Raw genomic sequence first — 15,154 nt, forward strand, 5'->3', positions numbered from 1 at the left:
TCCACGCGGTTTTTATCGGATGCGGTTTTTTCAGTCCTCCTGTATGCGGTCATAATCTTGGATACTGTGCCTCGAGAAACACCAAAAACCTCGGCTACCTTGGTTACGGAAGCACACACCATATGGGCCCCAACAATTTGCCCGCGTTCGAATTCTGTTAGCTCTGACGTGATGCACAAAAAATTGCACAGAACACTGTCTGGACAACAAATGAAGCTTGCAACGTATTACAGAGGTTGTACAGGTAGTGGTGTTGGGCAGATACGGCAGCGTGACCTACAAACGTCGCTAAAATAAACATTTCAATTCAGGCTTGCATTTCACGAGGTGTTTCCATATTTTTGTCCATCTCCTGTAACTAAATCACTGTCCAACTAAGCAAACTAAGGAACTAGCTAACTAACAAATCAGCTAAGTAACTAACTACCTAACTAAGTAACAAACTAAATAACTATCCAATTAAACAACTAAGTAACCAGCTATCTAACAAATCAGCTAAGTAACTAACCAGCTAGCTAACAAGATAACTGACTTGCTAACTAACTAATCGGCTAAGTAACTAAATAACTAGCCAACTAAGTAGCTAACCAAGCAACCACCTAACTATGCGAATAAGTAGCTACCTAAATAACAAATCAGCTAAGTAACTACAAACATTACTACATTCTGACATAGTTCGGTATACAGGAACTGACGATTAAGCTGAGACTTCTTCTTCCATCTTGAGAGTAGAAATGCACAATTTATGAATGTCCTCATTACTCAATTCCCTCCAGCCTCCTGTTTCTTGCTCCCCTTCCAAGGGTCTTCTGTAACATTGCGTGAATTCCATCCAACCCACGAACCAGGGCACGTTATAACTTGTGTAGGCAACCTTTCAGGAGAGAAAAGTCCTGTGTATAAATGTTTGAAATTCCCATCGGCGCAAGAATACCGGAAGTATGCTGAAAATCTAATCTAGTAACTTCATAATGATGACATAACTAGCCGACGGTGGTGCGCGTGGATTCGTAAGCCTCCCCCCGCCCGCCTGCCCACACCCAAGCTGGGAGCCAATTTCTTGTCTGTTATCTCCTCGAAGCGCTTATTCGACACATTCATAGCTATGTTCCCATTATGGAGGCCTTATTTTGATTTTCTGAATTCATGTCGAATTGTATAATTTAGAAAAGTGAGTTGGTGGCCTTCACATGGGGGGCACGCTGTAGCGTAGTGGGCTGAGGAACTATGATACAAGCCGGAAGGTCGCGGGGTTGATTTCCGATGAGAACAATGGATTTTTTCAATTTATCTAATCCTTCTAGCCGCACTAGGGCCCTGGGGTCGACTGAGCTTCTAACAGAAATGAGTATCAGGAATATTCTTGGGGGTTAAAGGAGTCGGCGCGTAAGGCTGACAACCTCAGTTCCATCCGCGAGCCGATTGTCTAGAAACCTTTTGGGCCTCCATGACCTGTTACAGGGATAGCTTTACCTTTTAACTTTACATGAAAGGGGGTTAATTTTGAAGAATTTTAGCCAGAATGGTTGCATGAGAACCATGCAGTAGTAGCTTGAAACTTGGGGAGTCGTCTCTGAGGACGCGCCATGCCGTCGCGACAGGGGACAATCAGGAGTTCAGGGCTGAGGAACCCGGCGACATGACAGAGAGAACAGGCGGCAAATAAAATAAAACCCCCCACACCTCCGCAGTTATTTAATTAAAAAGTAATACGTCGACTAGTTATTCGTGCTCCGAGCTCTACGGTATGAAAAATTAACAATCGCACCTTCGGCGCGCTGCGACGAATTCTTGATGCTGTCATCTAGCGGGAAATACGTGTATATTCACTAGAGGCAAATTATTAATGATTTATGTAGGAACTGAGGCTCCCACAGCGGCGGTTATGAAGAGTTCTGTCTTCTGGGATATAGCGTTGTGTAGGATCTGAGGTTCTCACAGCAGTGGTTATGAAGCGTTCTATCTTCTGGGATATAGGGCCGTGTAGGATCTGAGCTTCTTACTGCTGTGGTTATGAAGAGGTCTGTCTTCTGGGATATAGCGCTGTGCAGGATCTGAGGTTCTCACAGCGGTGCTTATGAAGAGTTCTATCTTCTGGGATATAGCGCTGTGTAGGATCTGAGGTTCTTACAGCTGTGGTTATGAAGAGTTCTGTCTTCTGGGATATACCGCTGTGTAGGATCTGAGGTTCTCACAGCGGTGGTTATGAAGAGTTCTGTCTCCTGGGATATAGCGCTGTGTAGGATCTGAGGCCCTCACAGCGGTGCTTATGAAGAGTTCTATCTCCTGGGGTATAACGCTGTGTAGGCCGTTGAAAGTCAACCGACGTTCTGGAGGAACATGTCGCTCCATCTTCAGGGTAGAAGAGTAAGTCAGGAAAGACATCAGCGTGAAAGCAGCGTTAAATTTCGACGGACTATATGGCTTTATATTACAGAAGATAAACACTATCAGCAGCTAGGAATAAATTTTGATCAATATTTTCAACTTAACAATTTTATAAGCGAGAAAAGACGAGCAACTAACTCCATGTGGCTCAACCTCCCTTGAAAATCTAGTAGTTGCTCAGCCACTTAAGAAATTTGCAGAATTTAATAGAACCAGAAGATTCATTACTATCTTCATAAGAACCCGTCATTGATCCATATCCTGAGTCACATGAATCTAATCCACATTCCATATTTTAACATCCATTTTAATATTATCTTGACACCTAACTTTACATTCAATCGAAACTACTTCCGAGAATCATTTTACGCGTTTAAATTAAGCAGGTTGGAGCTCTGCGGAGGTCGAGTAGATAAAATGAGGATATTAATCATTAACATATCTTTCTTTGTATTTTTGTGAAAAATATAATTCTTGAGATTGGCAGTACTGATTCTTTTTCTAATTGAGAACTATCGTCCTCTATGAGTGAGTCAGATGATACCGCTCGGGAAAGGAACTGCCTTTATAAAGGAAACTCTTAAGAAATTTAAAATTAAAACGCGTGATTGTAAAACGTGTAAATCGTAATATATATAAGACTTTTTAATGGAAGTGAATGTTGTGGTCTTCTGAAAATCTTTGTTTCCACTGTTCACACTATCAGATGATTATAAACGTTTCGGAGAACACACTGCCTCCATCTTCAGGATAAAATGCATATTCAGTATATTACTACGAAACAACAGTATTCGCCTATAAGACAATACGTCATAATCCGAAAGAAAAACGGGATCATAACTGCCTAAATTGAAATATCGAGAGGGAATAAAGCGTGTTTGAGCCCAAGTATTTAATACAAAGTTATGTATCTATATTCTCGGTTACAGAGTATGTTAGGATAATACGTAGCCAACGTGCAAGTGGTTGGACAACCCTGGTACTGGAAATAGAAATAAAATTGTACTTCAATCTGTCCCATGCTCGCGTTACTTCGTTCTAGTAACTTTCGTATTAATTTTCCTTTCATTTAGAACTGAATAGAACATAAAAAGGCTATTATCTGAGTTCAAATTAGCGTTCAGAACACTCGCGCTTCCGCTTCGTATAGTGGTGCCCTCATGTGTCCGAAATATTTTTAAGAAGACGAGAATAAATCTGCAACTGACTGCGCCATAAATGTCATTCATAGCGAAATCTACGAATGAAGGTAAAATAAGAAATCCTTGGATAAACTAATCCCCTAATAATAACTTTACTGTGTGGAGGTGGAGAGCAAATTGTTTGTTAAAAGGTTTCCAGGCTTCGCCCGCTCGTCCTTCTGATGCGGGCAGTGTGAAAGTGAAGCCGTCAGAATGGTTAGAAGCAGTGGCTTCAGACAGGGGCCACGGAATTCTAGTTTTTTGAATTAATGTTGAATTGTATAATTTGGAAGAAAAAATGTAGTGGCTTTGAAAGATCATACTTCATTTTCATTAAAACTAGGTATTTGATATTATACGGACCACACAGAAAACACCATATCCAATAGTTTTTCTATGTTTGTATTTGTATTTTTTTGCCGCGGGAATTGTTTGCCGAGCCGTTGCCAAGTAACGAATGTGGGAATACACAGTCACATAGACAGCAAAGTGATCTCGTAAGCCTATTTTCATATTTTTTAAATAAGCAAAGAAGGCTAAAAAATAAAATTACCTCCAGTACAAGCAGATGTTTGCGTCAGCAAATAATAATAATAATAATAATAACGGTATGATCAAATCAAGCAGAATAAAATAGGGGGGAATGTGACTCGTGTGTTAAAGAAGAGAAATTCATGCAAAATTATGGTGACGAAGCCAGAAAAAAGAATGCTATGAAAACTTACGCTTAAATTTAAGAATAACATGAAAATATACGTTAAAAAATTGCGGCATGAAATTCATCCAAATAATACTCCATAATACTATAATATTTACTCCATGCAAGAACTGTTGAGCAATAGGAATAGCTGTTGCTAAAGTAATACACGCTCGCGACAACAGAACAGGGGAGTTAAAACAACTCGTTTCTAGGCAACGTGTCGGTAAACACACTTCGCGTAGGCGGTATTTTCTGTAGGTCCGCGCCGAAGGTTTATTGGGTACAACAAAGGTCATTTGCGGGCAGTCGTCAGCTTGAGGGGTGAGTAAGCGGCTGTAGTATAACGGTAATCTGGAGGAGTGAGCAAGCAAGCAGTAAGATTGAGGAGTACAGAAGAAAACAAGAAGTAAGCCTGTGAAAAATTAACGTGTGATTTTAAAAATTTATATGTGCAATAGTCCAGTGATATTAGGAGTGTGTGATTTAGTGAGGCTTCTACAGTTCCTGTATTATAACTCCGTGGAGATTAGTGGAAACATACTGAGAAGATTAGTGTGGAGTAATTGTGAAATGTGTAAATCAGCAGTAGTGTAATATTTGTAGTTACGACATTAGGTTGTTAATAAATCCAATTACCAATCCGAAATCCGTCTCCAGCCACTGATACATGTGACAATATTTAAGAATCAGACTCCTATCTTGATGAGTATGAAACGGGACAGCTCAGTCGGTATGGCGACTAGCTACGGACTGGACGGCAAAGGGTCGGGGTTCAAGTCCTGGTAGGGGCAAGTCTTTTCTCCTCTCTGCGTCGTCCAGAAATTTTCTTTCGCCCACCCAACCTCCTATCCAATGGGTATCGAGGGCTCTTTCCCTGGGGATAAAGCGGACAAGAGTGTGAAGCTGTCCACTCACGCCAACTTGCGTCGAGATCAAGAATACTTGGATCTATACATCCACTTCCTCATACATTTTCATGGCGCAGAGGTTAATTAGTTAAGCACAGGGGCAACTTTACCTTTACCTTGAGCAATACACAATGCAAGTACAAACGGTTAAAACAGTTTACGGAGATAACAGAATCATAAGAAACTCTGACGAAAAGACACAGGTTGTTTAAATGCTAAAACAGACTATACATGTACTAAACACTGACCTTTGAACAGGCAAAGATGTAGGCTGAAATGACATGATAGATTATTGCCGCGTTTCGTAATAATGTGCTGCCTCCATTATCAGGGTGTAAAATCCAATTCATAAAATTCTGAAGATGAAAGCAAATATTCTAGCAGATTGTTATTTTTTTTTTAGAAACACGTTGTCTTGAACTTCAGAATAGAAAACCTTACTGTTGTACCATGAAAATTGGGACAATGGGTACTCCGAAACATTTAAAACAATCAGATTACACGGCTTGGCTTGGAGACAGTAATCTTCAAGAGACTTAGGACTACACAGCTTATGGGGTATCCTGTAGTACGGGTTTCCAATCGAATGGACAGTTCACATGATACAAAACGCATTCAAACACCGTCATTGCAGTTTCGCACGTTACCGGCTGGATCAATGGGAAGTGAATGTGACGCCTTTTTCAGGGGCTGCGCAGTTTGGAAAAGTGGGGCAGGAGTAGGGCCTTTCGTGTTGCAGTCATGTGGATATTGCACCGCTCTCCGCTCCCACATTGCAAACAACTCTTGCAGAAGGTCATTAGTATCTTTTGGGATGTGACGCCGTATAGTCCGATAGAAATTAACCGATAATTCGGAAAACCATAGTCGCTTCAGGATCGAAAGCCAAACAACCAAGAAAAACAAAGCAAACCGATATGTAAGGAGTAGGTTTCTATGAAAAGTCGGTAATTTCTACCAGACTACACGGCGCCACAAAAGAGTAATATTCATAAGTGAATGAACATTTGAATTGAGCCAGAGAGTAAATACCGGCACACTAAAGAGTAAATTGTGACGTACTTAAGAAAGTATTCAAGTAAGATTAATAAATTTATCTGATAACAGAAGCAGAGCCTACTTCCGAAACACTAAGATGAAGGAAAACCATCACTTGTGCTATATACATCAATACCATTTTGGGGGAAACTTGGTTTGAAATTAAGATATCAGTTACAGTTGTAATGTGACTTAGAATAGAATACGTTCTGAAATCTCACACCTGCATGTACAGTAGTTCAGTTTAGTTTAGTTTAGTTTCTTGGGGTGGTGTGAAAATGAGTCCACTTGGTACGTTGGCCACTAATTGGCCAATTGTACCAGCCCCGGATGATAGGTGATGTTAAGTGTGGAGCAATCGATGGAATAAGAATTGGAAGGGGAAACCGAAGTACTGCCCCAGTGGCACTTTTCTCACCATCCCACATGACCTGGCCTGGGCTCGAACCCGGGCCGCCGCGGTGGGAAGCCGGCGACTACCCGCTTCAGCTATGGCACTGTCTCCACTTGCAAGTAAGGTAAACCCGTGGAAGGGTGTGGAAGTAGGGCGATACAGCGCGGAGAGTCAGAAAAGTGCTTTATCTCATTCTTGCCCAAAATCGGAGATAGCGGACTCCTGTACTCAGAGGATGGAAAAGTCCAGTATACGTCGGTTAACACATCTTCGTCACAATATCTGAGACAACCTTTCTTTGCTTGATGGCTCATGAAGACGGTGTTTGCTTATGTTAAGTCCTGTACCTTCGTTAAGAAGCTTACGAACACTGTGGAAGGCGTGGCCAGGGGAGACGAAGTTACAGCTTGTGGACTTAGGTTGCGGGGAGCACAGCTGTAAAACTTCCAACGATCGAGCGACTTGCACTTTACTTAATGACGTCATCTCAACTGAAGATATATGTAATTTTATATACTTATAAATTTATTCCACAACAAATATTCTTAGGATCACCAGATCGAGGGTGATGAGATAGGGAGAACAAAGGTCATGCAAAAAAGTTCTGATTAGGAAACACGAAGGAAGGAAACAAACTGGATTTCCCAGACTTAGGTGGAAGGATAATATTAAAACAGATCTTAAAATAGAAACGTGTAAAATTGTAAACTGGATTTATTTCGCTTGGAATAGAGATCAGTGGCGCAGTCTTGTGAAGGCACTAATAAAACTTTATGCTAAAAATGTTGAGAATTTCTTCAACAGCTCAGCAACTGTCAGCTTCTCAAGAAGTGCCCCATTCCATGGAATTAGTTGTGCTGAGGTGAACTGGCACTGTCAGTAGCTCAGAATGTATGGCATCGAATGGCTGGATTAATGGATAAGAAAATTGGAAAGTATGTGGAAGGAAGTGGCCGTGGCCTAATGCTGAAGTTCTCACCCAGTATTTTCCTGAAATGCCCGAGGAGAAGAAACGAAAACCATCTACTCTCTCAGTATTTGAAACGGATTGCTCTTGAAAACTCCGACAATGATATCGCTACACAACATGTTAACCACAGCAGTTGATTCAGCACAGTTATGTAACATAATGTAACATGTAGTGCCGTTGCTGCGCCTTAATCGCAAGAAAATACATGCGTTGTTTGGTGACGGCTCGGTAAACACGTTCCCGCGGAAGGGATACCCGGGCTCTCGCTCGCTAGGCCACCATCCATAACAATGATAGAGGGGCTGTTGAAGGCCATATTTTCTGTTGGATTCGTCCCGAGGACCCCAGGCCGGCTGAAGGAGTTCAGATGTGGAGTGTTAATCAGCGGGCAACGGTGTAACAACGGAAATTAGAGAATCTCCATTGTTAAGATTCGTTACCAGGAAACAACTATTGAAAACAACCTGAGAAGAGATGGCGATCCAGTTCAGTTGGGTTCTGCACGGAAGGCTGTGAAGATAGAACCTGAACGCATGAAGCTGAACAATTTCCACTGTTCGAAGACGTTGCTAGGGGAAGACTGTTGCAGACACAGCGGGCTGGAAAAAGTCTTAACGTGTTGTGGTGAATTATAAACAGTGGAGATTGGCGATAGTGTTGTAATTATTTGTAGTTCCGAGTGGTGTGTATATTCATTCATCAGTAAACTGTGAGACGACAGGTCCACAATCTCTTCCAAAACAGTTCCTCCACTTAATGCGATCTTCTATTTTTGGAAAGAGACTATCCAGGAAAAGTGGTGTGGTGATATGTGGTAGTTTTTCCATTTGCTTTCCACATCGCAGTACAGTACAGGGTCCTTGGCATACTCAAACCCCCTCACCACGACGTGGTCAATAAATCCAATCATCCAATTCATACCCCGTCTAGTCACACCCCCAAATATGTGGCAATACATACTAATTACCGCATTTGGGAGGATATCGTGACTGAATGAAGTTCATGACAGTTATCTTCAGTCTACCCAGGAAAATATTAGGATAGTACCTTAAATTAGGCCACGACCATTTACATCAACACGCTTTCCAATTTATTGTTCACTAAAAGTATATAAGGTAAGCCGTGAACTCAACGATATTCTGTATTTAAAAACGTAGAAGTTACTGCTGTTTCAACATTTGCTTTCTCTATACACTTTTGTATATCTTATTTATGACACACAACAGGATTCACACTATTAAGATTACTGTTCATTACCTATTCGTCTCTCGTTCGTTTAATGACCGTGGCATTCGCTTATATCACACAGCGCAGAAAGTGACGACGATTAATAAAAGATTAATTAGAAAGCAAGTGAAAGGAAGAGGTAGTGGCAAAATTTAAGATGCTCTCCCAACATTTGTTCGGAAGGGCCGAGGAAAATCATTATCAGTCAGGATATTCGGTGTCCCGACTGAGCTTCAAACCGAGAACATCCTGAGTACATATAAACCCTTTACCGCCTGAGCTACCTCTCACCACGGTTACATAATCTGACGCTCTGAGTTATTAGAATCTCTTTTAAATCAAAATAAATAAAAGTCGCGACAGAGGAATAAGGGAACAAAATTTTGGTGTTACACGGGACTTATTCGCCGTACAAGCGTAACACAACATGGACTGGCAAGCTGAGTAAGAGTTGCAATAAAACATTTGACTGTCGGAAAATCTCATTAAAAGCCACCCCACAGTTCATATCTCCTACGAGCAGCCCCCATACTACCTCCACACACAGCCTTCATAAGGTCTCTCTCTCTCTCCCTCTCACTCCACAAAAAAAAAAAAATTCGCAAAGTGCTTTTCTAATTTCAATGCTATCGAATTTCAGCAAGAGACACGCATCCCTCTAGGGGTGAGGGGTTGAAATACAACATCAACCACGCATTTTAAACTCACCCCCTCTCTTCATCTCTTTGTGCCCTGTGTCCACACCCCGAGCCAATGCACCGTCCTCTAAACAAGCAGCAGTGAGTGTCAGTATGATATAGATTTCGCGCCACGATAGATGGCATGCAACTGCGCAAGACAGAAGGAGAGGGGATGTGCTCTTATGGTGGGACTATCTCTCATTGCTGCCAGACTATTTCCTCTGCACAAAGCCAGGCAGCAGACTGACACGCTTCATCTCTCTGTGCATTGTTCGAGCAAGTGGACCTCCCCCCCCCTCGTTACTCCGCGTAAAACAAGTAATATTGTTTCAGAGCGGGGTCCGTCACGCGTGGAGCAAACTCTAACGCGATACGGTATTGTGGACCATTCGACTGGGGAATTCGAAAATTTACCTGGACGATTAAAACAAAATACAAAACTAGAATTACAGCCTTTGAAATTAAATTTATGAGACGCGGGGCGAAATACATTTAGACAAACAATAAAAGAAAATGAGTACATATTAAAAGAATTCAAAACATAACTGATACCGAAAAAGAATTCGAAATACAAAACCAACTGTATTCAACATTTAGGATTTTAGATTCTCACAGAAGTAGTTATGAACAGTCCTATCTTCTGGCAAACAACGCCGGGTAGTCTGTTGGAAGTCAACCGACGTTTCGGAGGAACATATTCGGCATCGACAAAGTAAGCCAAGAAAGAAACCAAAATGAAGCAGTCGATTGGCCTTCGCCAGCACAGTCATCCCAAGCCTCAGTCCTCTTCGAGATCCATGACCAACTGTTGACGTAGGAGCGTGTTCTGGTTCTGTGAAAACGTATATGCCAGCCGTTGTTTAGTACTGGATGTCTTTCCTGGGTCCTCTATTCCGGCTATCAGCCGTTAGATCACAATAGGAATATGGGATTTGAAACCAGAATGCCAGTGTTAGAGCGACCGAAGACAGTACGTGCTCAAGTCCGCGTGACCACAGAGGTCAATGAAAATGCAAATATATATTTTGTGCACATTGACACAGAGACATGACTGACAGTCAGGGTAATGCATTAATATTGGACCCAACTGCTCAAGTTTAAACTCACCTGTCGACACATGACATAAATCAAGTATCAAATAAATACAGTCGAAATGTATATACTACTTCGGAGGCTCAGCAGGTTAGCTCAGGCTGTGGTCATGTTTCTGACTCAAAAGGCTTCCGGTCACATTCTCGCCCGTGACACCGATTATGGTAATAATCTCCACAGTAGAAAACAAAAGAAATTACTATTCTGCCATGAAGAAACAGACGGTAGATTCTCCCGAAACGTTTATAGCATTTTACTAGATTTCTAAATGTTAAATACTAGAATGAGAAATAATTCAATGGGTCTTTATATTTACATGAAGAAGAATAAGTGAGAAGTTGCCCAAATTACGAGGAAATTCTGGATTCTAAAATTACAGCGGAATATTTATCAGCGCTTAATTTTAATTACGTAGTTGCAGCATGAAGTTCGTCTAAATAATGTTTAAAAATTCAGTTCCTACCTCACAGGAAACACGATACGTCTCCATGACAACCACCAACCTCCTAATGTTTACAGGGAAACAGTCGCTGTTTATTGTGAGAATCATACGGAACACACAAAAAGCCCTGAGGCAAACTGAAGAGATTTTAACACTGAAACGGTTGGTACTTATAAGAACCACTGTATTTCAGGACTGGTAAGAAATGTTTCCAGCAGGCGCAACGTATTTCAGGCTGCTTACACAAGTGACCACAACCTTCACCATTTCTTCATGGCGTTAATATTTCAGAACCTTTCAAAATATGAAATATTCACCCTCGAATTGCAAGTAGTGGACATCTGAATGATCCCATCTGTCCGTTTCTCTCCCGCTCGAGTAACCCAGCTGAGCGGTACAGTGACTATCTCACATCTAACATTTGGCTCGAAATTTTCGGTACAACTGCGAATGTTATCCGTAAGCCAGCCACTTTCGCGTACTTCAAAACAGAAATGGATAAAATGAAGGTAAGAAAAAGAGTAATGAGAAGGAAACTAGGAAGCGAAGAAAGGAGGTAAGAAAGAAGGAAGTGATACATAAAAAGGTAAATAAATATATTGAAGGACATAATGTAAAAATATATAGAAGAAAGAATAAAAATGAAGGCCAAAGCAAGACAAAAGGTAGTAAAAAATGAACGACACAAACTGAATGGAATGAGGAAGAAAATAAAAATATAGAAAAAAGCTAAGGGAAAATGAAACAAAAAAACATGGAACGACAAATAAATTAAGGAAAAAGCTAAAAGTGAAGTCAGAAAGTATGATGTAAAGGAAGAAGCAAAAGGAAAGAATGCAAAATGGAGGAAAGATAGGAATAAAGGTACAAATAAAGAAAAAATGAAGGTATAAGAGAATAACATGGAATCATAAAAGGAAAAAGAAGAGAGAAAAATGAGAATCAATATTGGAAATATTTTGGGGAAGGAAGATATTAATAAAGAAGGAAAATGAAATGAAAATGAAAGCAAGAGAATAAAACAAAGAAACAAAGTGGAAGGAGTGACAGAAGAAACGCGAAGAGAATGTTAAGTATACAGAGAATGAAGGGAGCACAAAATATTTTAAGAAGACAGGAAAACAAAAAAGAAAGGAAGAAGACATAAGAATGAATGGGAGTAACAAAGAGTGACTCTGTGAGGCGTGTTTGCTGAACTGATCATCCTAATGGCAGCCATTGCTTCACTTCCTAACAGAGATCGAGTTACCATGACAACATAATATTCTTCATTTGTTCCACATTCCATACATTAGCAATGTTTATTGGACTGCAGAGCCCGGGGAGTATAGCAGCGGGTTGTGCTGTGCAGGGCAGTATTTCACTTGCAGGATGCGCCGAAATGCAAATGCAAGGCGTCACGAACCGGAACTCCTTAAATTTCACCGCCTTCAAAACCACAATTCCAATACAACTAGAACATGCCCTCTGTGCGGAGGCGAGACTACATAGAATTATTTTACTGAATACCCAGTAATAACATACACGGCGTCACAACCCGACAACCCTTCATCTTCACCGTCGTCGAAAGCACAAATTTCATTCTTGTAGGACCTGATCTCTATGGGGAGGCCAGACTACACACATTTCATCAACTGAATAAAACTCCGTGGCTTGTAGCCCGCTATTTCCTTTAAATACCTCCTCAATTATCCTCACGAGGCTGATTGGGCCCCGTTCCAGACCCACTACTTCTCAGAAAATCTGGTAGCGCCGGGAATCAAACAAGGGGCCTCTGGATCTGTAGCCAGGAACTCTGACCACTAGACCACAGAGGCAGATTCATCAACTGAATAACTGAATACAAGTCGTCACAAGCCGGAAGATCAAAATTTGAAATTAATCAATTTCGCCGTCTATGTGTAGTGAGACATTACACAAAATCTGTGGGGGTGACCTACATCACAATTGTCATCGCTTGCTTGCCCTTCGCACGCGTGAAGGTGTGATTTACTGTGCTCTGCGTAGGTGCGGGTACTTTTGCTTCTTCCCCTCAGACTGTTTCTCCTTCACTAACGATTAGCACCCGCTCAGATTTTGTGAGCCTACTCTACTACACACAGTAAGAACAGGTACATGGAAAGGTGAAAGGAAGCTGAAACGTCAGCTGACTATTTTTCGTTCTATTTCCTGCATTTCTTTCAAACTTAACGCCGTTAAAGTTATTTAGGTTTTAATTTTGGGCAAATAAAAAAATGTTTATTTCGTGCCATAGCTGAGGCGGTTAGGCTTTGGCTTCTCACTGTACAGTATCGGGTTCGATCGCGGATTATTTCACTGGAGATCCGTGATGGACGAAGCGGCACTGAAGCACGCTATTCTACGAGTTTCGTCGGCTTCCCTCTGCAAGTCATCATTCCACCATCGCGCTATACTCATCTATCATCTCTTAATGTGATGTGTAATAGTCCTGATCAGGCAGCACATTATCACAACCAAGGTTCTTAATTTTGGGGCTTCATCTCCGAACCGGCACTTGGTTTCTTACAGTCACGGAAGTTTTTAACCAAAACTGTCCATCGACATAATGAAGTCACTGGGGAGGCAAACCGGTGGGAGGCATGGAACTTAATGTACGCTCACAGAGCAAGAGAATGGGAAGCTGTCACATCTCTATTTCGGCAGACAGTATTTCTGAACTTTTCTGAACCGAAACGCTGAACACGTCTAATGCTGAAGTCAGTCTCTGTACATGACCATGAACCAACTGTTTCCACTTATGATTCCATTACTTACTTCCGTGATATCGCACCATCTACGCTTACGTCTCCGGAGTGGTGTTTTCACCCCAGATATCGCTCCATCGTCCATTTGGCTCGAATCAGCCATTACATATGGGAATTGCAAAGTTTGAATGTAAAATCATAACCAGCCTCGGAAGTAGGCCTATGATTGAAGTGACGACTGTTTCCATCTGGTTAACAGGCCTGCCAGTTTCTGTAAGACCAAGGGAAAACGTGCAACTTAAGGCTGCGCCATAGCTCAAGCGGTTAGTCGCTGGCTTCCCACCGCGGCGGCCCAGGTTCGATCCCGGGTCTGGTCAAGTGGGATTTGTGGTGGACAAAGTTGCGCTTGGGCGGGTTTTCTCCGAGTACTTCGGTATCCCTTGCCAATCTTCGTTCCACCAGATTCTCCACCATCATAATTACCCGGGGCAGGCTAAAACAGGCTACAGTGGCCGCCGTGCCGAGTGGACCCAGTCGGACTCCACCCCCACTAAGCGAATTTAAGAAAAGTGTGCAACTTGAATCCGAAGAGACGAATACAGTGCCACAAAACGGAGACAACACGCGGCAAGGCTTGACACGTTCTGTGTACAGCGGAAATTGCGTGGATGTCGTACATAGACAATAGAAACTCGACTCTCGAGAGAAGGGTTCATAAGGAAGAACTGGTACGAGTGTATGGCTGTTGGAAATTCGGATGGACAGACTAAAGAGTAGGGACAACTTAGAAATATAAATAGATGGTATGGATCTAAAATATATGTTCGTAGATTAAGGGCTGGATTAGATTTAAGGCTCAGTAGTTACTATACGTACCACCTGCTTTAACATATTGTTACATATCCTGGTAACGCGACAAGTAATTAATGGGTTCCGGATTACATGAATCGATTTATTGGATGTTAACCAGGCGGAACTAAAACTATTTGTAACATGATCTCACTGTAACTACACCACATGGAATAAAGACTTCACTTCTGACTTCTTCTTCTTCTAAAGTGTTAATCTTCTCCGTTGGTCAGTTCTCTCCCTGAGGTAGGTTCCGNACTCGACTCTCGAGAGAAGGGTTCATAAGGAAGAACTGGTACGAGTGTATGGCTGTTGGAAATTCGGATGGACAGACTAAAGTGTAGGGACAACTTAGAAATATAAATATATGGTATGGATCTAAAATATATGTTCGTAGATTAAGGGGTGGATTAGCTTTTAAGGCTCAGTAGTTACTATACGTACCACCTGCTTTAACATATTGTTACATATCCTGGTAACGCGACAAGTAATTAATGGGTTCCGGATTACATGAATCGATTTATTGGATGTTAACCAGGCGGAACTAAAACTATTTGTAACATGATCTCACTGTAACTAC

At 41.6% G+C, this 15,154-nt stretch overlaps 1 protein-coding gene across 6 annotated transcripts in view; it reads right to left on the minus strand.

Annotated features, from left to right (window-relative positions):
• The window catches only part of LOC111874180, an 801,454-nt gene that overhangs the window by 589,901 nt on the left and 196,399 nt on the right, over positions 1 to 15,154 (minus strand). The gene's annotated exons all lie outside the window — the stretch shown is intronic.

The sequence above is a fragment of the Cryptotermes secundus genome, unplaced genomic scaffold (assembly GCF_002891405.2).
Source record: "Cryptotermes secundus unplaced genomic scaffold, Csec_1.0 scaffold26, whole genome shotgun sequence".
Lineage (NCBI taxonomy): Eukaryota > Metazoa > Arthropoda > Insecta > Blattodea > Kalotermitidae > Cryptotermes > Cryptotermes secundus.